This window comes from Opisthorchis viverrini (genome assembly GCF_000715545.1).
Source record: "Opisthorchis viverrini unplaced genomic scaffold opera_v5_247, whole genome shotgun sequence".
In the NCBI taxonomy this organism is placed as follows: Eukaryota; Metazoa; Platyhelminthes; class Trematoda; order Opisthorchiida; family Opisthorchiidae; genus Opisthorchis; species Opisthorchis viverrini.
This window is the reverse complement of record NW_008751901.1, coordinates 516,251-523,618: the sequence shown is the minus strand read 5'-3', so window position 1 is coordinate 523,618 and position 7,368 is coordinate 516,251. Positions and strand designations below refer to the sequence as shown.

Sequence of the window (7,368 nt, the reverse complement as noted above, 5' to 3'; positions counted from 1 at the left end):
AGAACCAAATTAGTTTGCAGATGAGTGTATATTCGCTAATTTCGTGCAATTTGGTTTCAAGTAGAACATACGGTTGACGGAAACCCGGGGACTGCGCCCACCTGATGAGCCCCAAGGAGGGCGAAACCGGTCGTGGGCTGTCGATGGATTTTCGGTAACCTTACGAGTAGTTACTTACAATTATACATGTATCGCGATATTCCGCACCGAGCCACCAATAGTGTCGTTGGATGAAATGTTGTGTTCGTGGGCAGAACAATCAGATGGCATAACAAGGCGGCCATTGCTTTCAAGTCCTCGCACCAATTAGACAGACTGAAATAGAATAGGATATTCTTGGTTCCTTCTAGTGTTCACGGTGGTTCATTGCTGCCATTCAAACAAGGCAGTGAGACAGTCGTGTCTATATTGCGGACTCAAAATTGGGAAAAGTGTCAAAAAGTCTGCTAGAAAGCACTTTGATATGGGTTAGGATGCCGGCCAAAATAACAGACAGTCAAATTTCGTCACAGTCCCTAGCTAATTCAATAAGGCGACAATGCCCGATTTCAAAAACGAAAATCGATATTCAGATGCAGACAATAGGTATGCGGTTGATGCGGGCTACCGTTAGCGTATATGAATAAGAAAGACGTGCATTGGACAGACTGTACGCGACTAGGGTAGCCCGGAGCTTGCAGAGATGAGAGCAGATATATCTGGTGGTGTTGCTTGTTTCTAATCTTAGTAATGTTTATTCTCAACTTGTGGGTTGCATACCGTTTAGCATGATCATGTGTTTACAGTCAAAATGAAGCATGACTGCGGGATTTGCGGGTAGTACGGATTGCGAGAAAAGAGAACAATGTCATAAACAGTGGGAAACATCCGACGAAATAATAATGGGTTTCTTTCCAAACCTGTAGGGCGCAGTGGGCATGAGGTCCGACTAGTTCAAAGAAATAGCCGGCTGGCATCAGTTGACACTGAAAACCATTGCTGGCCATGAGTGACTCTGTGTGGTTGTGTAGTTGGCCCGAGTCACAACGGACAAAAGTGGAGATGGAGATGGAATAATTCTAATTGGGGGCAAATGGTGAGTTTTGTCTCAAAAATAGGGTTTATCCTCAAACTAAGCAGACCCACTGGTTGCACTGTTGTGTGGAAGTCAGGTGCAGGGGTATCTTGTGTGGGAATATGGTGCTAATGCATACAGCGAACCGAAAACCGTATATGGATTTGAACTTATGGAAGAGGCAAGCCTAAATTTTAGCAGAAAACCAGTCTGCCCAAATTTGACAGAAAATTCTTCGGGTACAAAAGAACTCGTCCCAGAGACCGTGCCGGATGTGAAATTTCCTAGTAGTTGCGACTGTTGGCTCGAGTAACCGAGGGGTTGTGCTCGGGATTCTGAAGAAAATAGCTGCGGGATTGACATCACACTGGGTATGACAGTGCTCTGGCGTCACTGCACTGATATGCTTCGGTTTATGTACGGCCCTGTAACGATCGTCCAGTTTGCCATAATCGGAGAAGGGATACGCGTTTCTGTGGCAGCTGGATCTGGGCGAGACGGAGATTAACATAGAGAGTCAGGCAGACGTAGGTTAACGGATAACTTCCCCTTCGTTGGAAAACCGTTTGAATGTATATTGGGGACCAGCCTGCTTGGATAAACAACAGTTCTACATGGCGTTTAGGCAACTGCAGTCTAAGTTTGAAGTCGCTGTGACGAATTCCTTGACACCGGCGGGACGCTTGCCGCAACTACAGAAGAGGTTTCCATATCGAGGTCGCAAATTCCCAATCTAACTTGAGTTTACGCGGGCTTTATAGGCGTGATTATTGTCTAAGTCGTTTTTCGATTATTTGCAGATCAAATACGTCAGAAACTACGTAAACTGATCAGCTTTTACACAAAACTTCACATTGCTTTAATAGAGACAATGCTTCCATCAACCGGAGCCGTTAAAACACTAGTTTTGCGCGCGTAGTGGCAGTTAGTCTCAGAATGGAGCCTGAATATATGCGTTGAGCTTTGAAAAACCGGTGGCCCCTGAGGCGGCATTTTGCGTGTATTTTTAAAGCCTCTGTTAGCATTCGTTCTCTTCTATCAGTGAAGTTTTCGATTCGTTTGTGGATTGCTCGACGTGCATGCCACAAACAGGGCAGCCTCAGGTCCGAAACGCAGGCGTCTGAGCAAAGTTGCTTCCATTTCAGTCTCTCATTCCTTCCTTGCAGAGGGCGGATTATGATCTGTCATGCGGAATGAGTATATTTTGGGGGACGGTTTGCGTTTAGTGAGCGTTGTCAACCGTGCAGTCTTCTTCATCGTCACGGACAGGGGTTGCGGAATAGGCAAACGAACTATATGGGGAGCTCCAAAAGCCTCCGTACACAAAGCGGTGTCCGTCGTGGGCCTTTTCTCTATGTCTACTTAATTTCGTGACCAACGAGATAACAAGACAAACGCTGAATTGTCTTCTGAACCCGGTTTCCAAATATGCTACTCCAAAAATTTTGTCGATCTGGAGGATGAGGACATCGTTCTCACCTTCGAAGAGGAGGAAATGTCGCAGGTACCTTTGGATGAACTAACCAAAATCTTCGCGTTCTTTAGTGTGCACTTTGAGCACACAAGTCGTCAGTTTACAATAATGATGTTTATTCCAAATTGGTGTTTGGCATACCGGCGTGATCATAAAGTTGAGGTCAGAATGAAGCCTGCGTTTGCTCGTAGTTGCAATTAACGGAACAAGTGGGCAATAGGGTACTGTCAAGAGAAGGAAGGGGTTATTTGTGGGTGTGCCATCAAACTGAGTGCGGAAGTGCCGTGCCAATGTACTCAGCTACAAGCACGCGCAAGTGCCCAGCAATTACCATAGGTAGCCTCGGCAGTGGGAATCGAGTGCAATTATGAGTATGAGTAGCCGTCTTTGGCCGTTGGACTGGGCTACTGTGCAAAGCTGAGTCCTCATACTCAGCGTCGCACATAGATACAGACTTAGCACTTAAGATAGGTAGCCAAGGTTGGCGATGTCGACCATAGTTACGAGCAATATGGGCCGTTGTTGGCCGTTAGATTAGGATATCACGCATGGTTGGGGCCTCATTTTTATCGGCCCGCATTGGTACTGGCCCGACATTTACTATAGGTAGCAGACAAGCGGAGCGCGCAGAGCTGTGACTATGAGGGGCCAGCGTTGGCTTGTAGGTTGGGATACCGTGCATAGCTGAGTGGTACTGGCCCGACATTTACTATAGGTAGAAGACAATCGGAGCGCGCAGAGCTGTGTCTATGAGGGGCCATCGCTGGCTTTTAGGTTGGGATACCGTGCACAGCTGAAGCCTAATAATCGGCGTTGCTCATAGGCACTGTCCTAGCAGTTTCACAAAATGGCCAAGGTAGTCAACAGGGAGTAAAGTTTAGTGTGCCGTTGGTCGCCGTTGGACTAGGTTTGTGCGTATAGCTTGAGCCTCACATTCGTCGGCTCACATTAACATCCAGTAGCCTGAGTGAGCAACAGTCTTCTCACAAGGTCACCAAATGTTATCGACTCCTCCCACCCTACAGAGAAATCCGGATCTCCAGAATTGCGCAAGCAGAGATAAGAGGTTAATTTTGTAACGTTTGGTTGTGACCATGCCTTTTTCTTGGATTTTGTACATAACAAGTAGCGTTCATCGCCCACAGGTTTGGAGGCTGCGCCGTTCGGTGCTCCGGCCTCCCTGATTGCTTTAAAGTTTGACCTTTAAAATAGACCAGATAAGCATAGAGTCAAGGTCGATTTCTAGAGGCATGGATTAAATTCAGTGGAAGAGTTCACTTAACCAATCCCAGCAGATTCCACATGCAGGAGTGATCACCATGGTGGTGTGTAAAGTACGGGCATGGATTAAATTCAGTGGAAGAGTTCAGTTAACCAATCCCAGTAGATTCCACATGCAGGAGTGATCACCACGGTGGTGTGTAAAGTGCGGGGAATTTGTTGCACAAGTGTAGTGCTAGTATTACACGTGCTCCAAGAGTGGTGTGGTCTCTGTACCCGTTTGGGTGGATGGCACCCTGGGCTACTGCGCCACAATTATTTGTGAGGGTATGGGCCAGGACTGGCATGCGCTCGCCGGTTCGTATTCTCCTCAGCTTGGAGGATTGTTGTCGCCATCCCGGCAATTTAAACGCATTTGAAGAGATGGTGGTAACATTCAGGGTCGGAACTTCGCTCTACTTCTTTGTTTGGTAGTTGAGGTTTGCCAATATTAGCACCGAAATTTGTTCTGTCCGGCGTGTTTATGTAATAGATAAGATATAAATGGTTCCCGACCGTAAAAATGGGTTCAGTGGATGAGGCCGCAACCCAGCCGGATTTAGTCTAAAGATCCAGCGTGAGCCAAAGTAATTTGTAGTACTGAAGTGGAAAACGCCATTGAGGATAGTAGGCGAGAGCATGAATGTGGTAACAAAGGTTGCAGCTCGACCGTCTGAGTGTGGTGATAATAGTGACGAAGGCGTGTGCTTGTGTATATTTGCATATTTAGCTCGCCGACATCGATACCAGCGTAGGACATCTATTGATGAGCAACACAGCCTGTAGACGCTAAAGTGTTCAATTAGTTATCGGGTTTCGCCAAATGACGAAGGCGTGTGCTTGTGTATATTTGCATATTTAGCTCGCCGACATCAATACCAGCGTGGGACATCTATTGATGAGCAACACAGCCTGTGGACGCTAAAGTGTTCAATTAGTTATCGGGTTTACGCCAAATGGCCCTAGTGTTAGTGATATTCATTCGTGCTTGATACTTCGTTCACCTCTTCATGGCGTAGGAGTAAACCAACGTTTACACCGCTAATCTTCAAGCGTGATTTCCAGATCTAAACTCTCCTTCCATCACTGACTACACTTTTATGAAGGTAGCGTCTGATGTGCGCAATTCCTTATACTAAGAAATAGTTTTACGATCATTATCTTGCTCATCACTTTGTGTGAACGCACCGTTTACCAACTACATTCAGCGTTGAGCTGAGACGTCGCTCGAGGTGATTCTTATTTACCCACCGAGTTCGGTGTTCACTAGCAAGGTAAGATGAAATTATTTTATCCTCACTGTGCTGTATATTTTTACTGCACGCAACGATCCGTATTGCAACATCTGGGGTCCCATTAGTCTCATGGGGATCATGTTCATCTTGTGTGTTGAGGGCCAGGTTGCGCGTCACTCTGAGTATTCCCAGTATTATCCGAGCACCGTAGCAGTGTATACAGGTTACTTGCGAGTACTTTTCACCTTGCTCGTAAGACTGAAATTTCACTTACTCAGAGATGCTTCGCCGATAGTTTTCGTGAAATTTCCTGGCACTACAACTCTCCCCGGGAAGATTAACCGACCGAAGTTCCAAAATCCAGGAACCAGGGAGTTGAATAGCCAGCGAACGCGTAAAAAATGGGCTTGTGAGCTGTTTCGCCTGGAATAACGGGCTTCGAGGGGGTAATAGTGGCGAAATAATGCCGTCAGTTATGGGTCTAAATAAGTGGGGGGCACGACATCACAAAGTGTTCTTGATTTACACGACGACCCCTCGGAGAACCCGTGATGTAGTTCGATCACAGAAAGAGCACCAGTAACTGATATGAGCTGACGATTTTCGGATGGTGATATCACTTGGGTGTGTTGGAAGAGTCGGAAAATGACCGATGGGACCCCTTTGTCGGATCTGGAGACCGAGTCAGATGCGGTCCAGAATAAAGTTCCAGATCTTATTCTTTGACCGCCTGCAGAACCCAGGGTGTTTTATGCTGGCATCTCAGTTGGCTGGGCTAATACTGTCGAACTGGCCTTGCCCGAAAAAAGCCAGGTGGAGGGACAAACATTCTACTGCGTGTTAATTTAGAATTTGCTAACGATGATGAGCTGGAACAACGGAGTGCATGGAATCGCTGATAAATCTTGCCAACTCCCGATGGTTGAACGCCAGCCGATTGTAAAAAATCTAAATCGAGACATTCCGACCTAACACAAGCATGTTAGACTGCGTGAAAACATCAGTTAGCAACACAGTCAAAAGTCGACTGAATTCAGAACCGATAATATTTTGACTAGCAATCCTATTTTTTCCCAGCTAGTGGGCGGCATTTCGTCAGGCAAGATCATAATGGCACACTGAGAATAAAAGCACGACTGGCGGGGTTTCTGGGTAGCGTTTATTGCGCAAAAAAGGACAGCGTCATAAGGAGTGGTTATTATCCGATGTAGACGTTAGAGTTTCAAGGTGGCGAGCGAAAACAAAATGAAGGAGGGCAAAACAAGAGGCATCTCGCCTGACGCACTATAAGAGAACTGAAAAGCCTAACTCCAAAAACAAGTTAGTTTCTGTTCAAGGTGAGTAACTGTGGAATAAAGATGGTTAGCTGTTACTGTGTGAATTTTGAAAAGAGAAGCTTTAGGCCCCGAGAATGTGAAGGTATCATCCTTTGGAGTGTACTGTCCGAGTACGGGTGGCGGTCGTGTAAAAAATTAGAGCAGTGATAAAAGACTACACTCGAAGGATTGCATTCCCCCTACCGCTTCTACCTGCCTTCGGAAAAATGTTTGTGCTGCATCAAGAGTCTGTCACCGCAACTATACCCCTACTACTCTTGACCGTACCCCCTGGTCCGCTTGTTTAATTACCGGCAAATACGGACAAACTCTTCACTCGGTCCCGGCCACCACCAAAACGTGTCCATTCGAGTCCGCTTAACTTCTCGTTCGAATTTAACCATTTTGGTGAACTCTCAGCCCGCGCTATCTACACATTTAATAATTTTCCGTAAAGTTCGCGTTCCGGCTTGTGTGCTATCATCAACTTACTCTTCCAATGAACCTTTCCCCACAACTCCATCATAGCAGAAGCAGCAGTGGGTCTCTATAGTTTCACTGTATATTGTGATTATGATATTCCTGCTACACTTCATCCGCATGTTAATCCCTCTACCTCATCATCTCCCATTACGCTTTTCGTGACAATGGCCGGGAGGCCTCAGCGGTGGCCTTGAATTCAAGTTCAAATTGATCGCCTGGATTAGGCCAACCATGCCGATCCACAAAATTCGTTGTTCTGGTTCCTGCTTTTCTACAATTTTTAGTTTTTTGTCATTTGTCAGGAAGGATGCTTCTTATTTTTCTCTCCTTCATTTTGTTTTCGGTCGCCACCTTGAAACCCTAACGTCCACATCGGATAATAACCACTCATTATGACACTATCCTTTTTTCGCGCAATAAACGCTACCCAGAAACCCCGCCAGTCGTGCTTTTATTCTGAGTGTACCATTACAATCATGTTTGACGATAGGCCACCCACCAGTTGGGAAGAAACATTGGTAATACTAATATTACCATTGTTGTAAT

General features: G+C 46.1%; 1 protein-coding gene across 1 annotated transcript in view; it reads left to right on the top strand.

The window, feature by feature from the left end:
• The window catches only part of T265_08913 (hypothetical protein), a gene marked incomplete at both ends in the record, with an annotated part of 19,215 nt that overhangs the window by 1,066 nt on the left and 10,781 nt on the right, over positions 1-7,368 (top strand). The gene's annotated exons all lie outside the window — the stretch shown is intronic.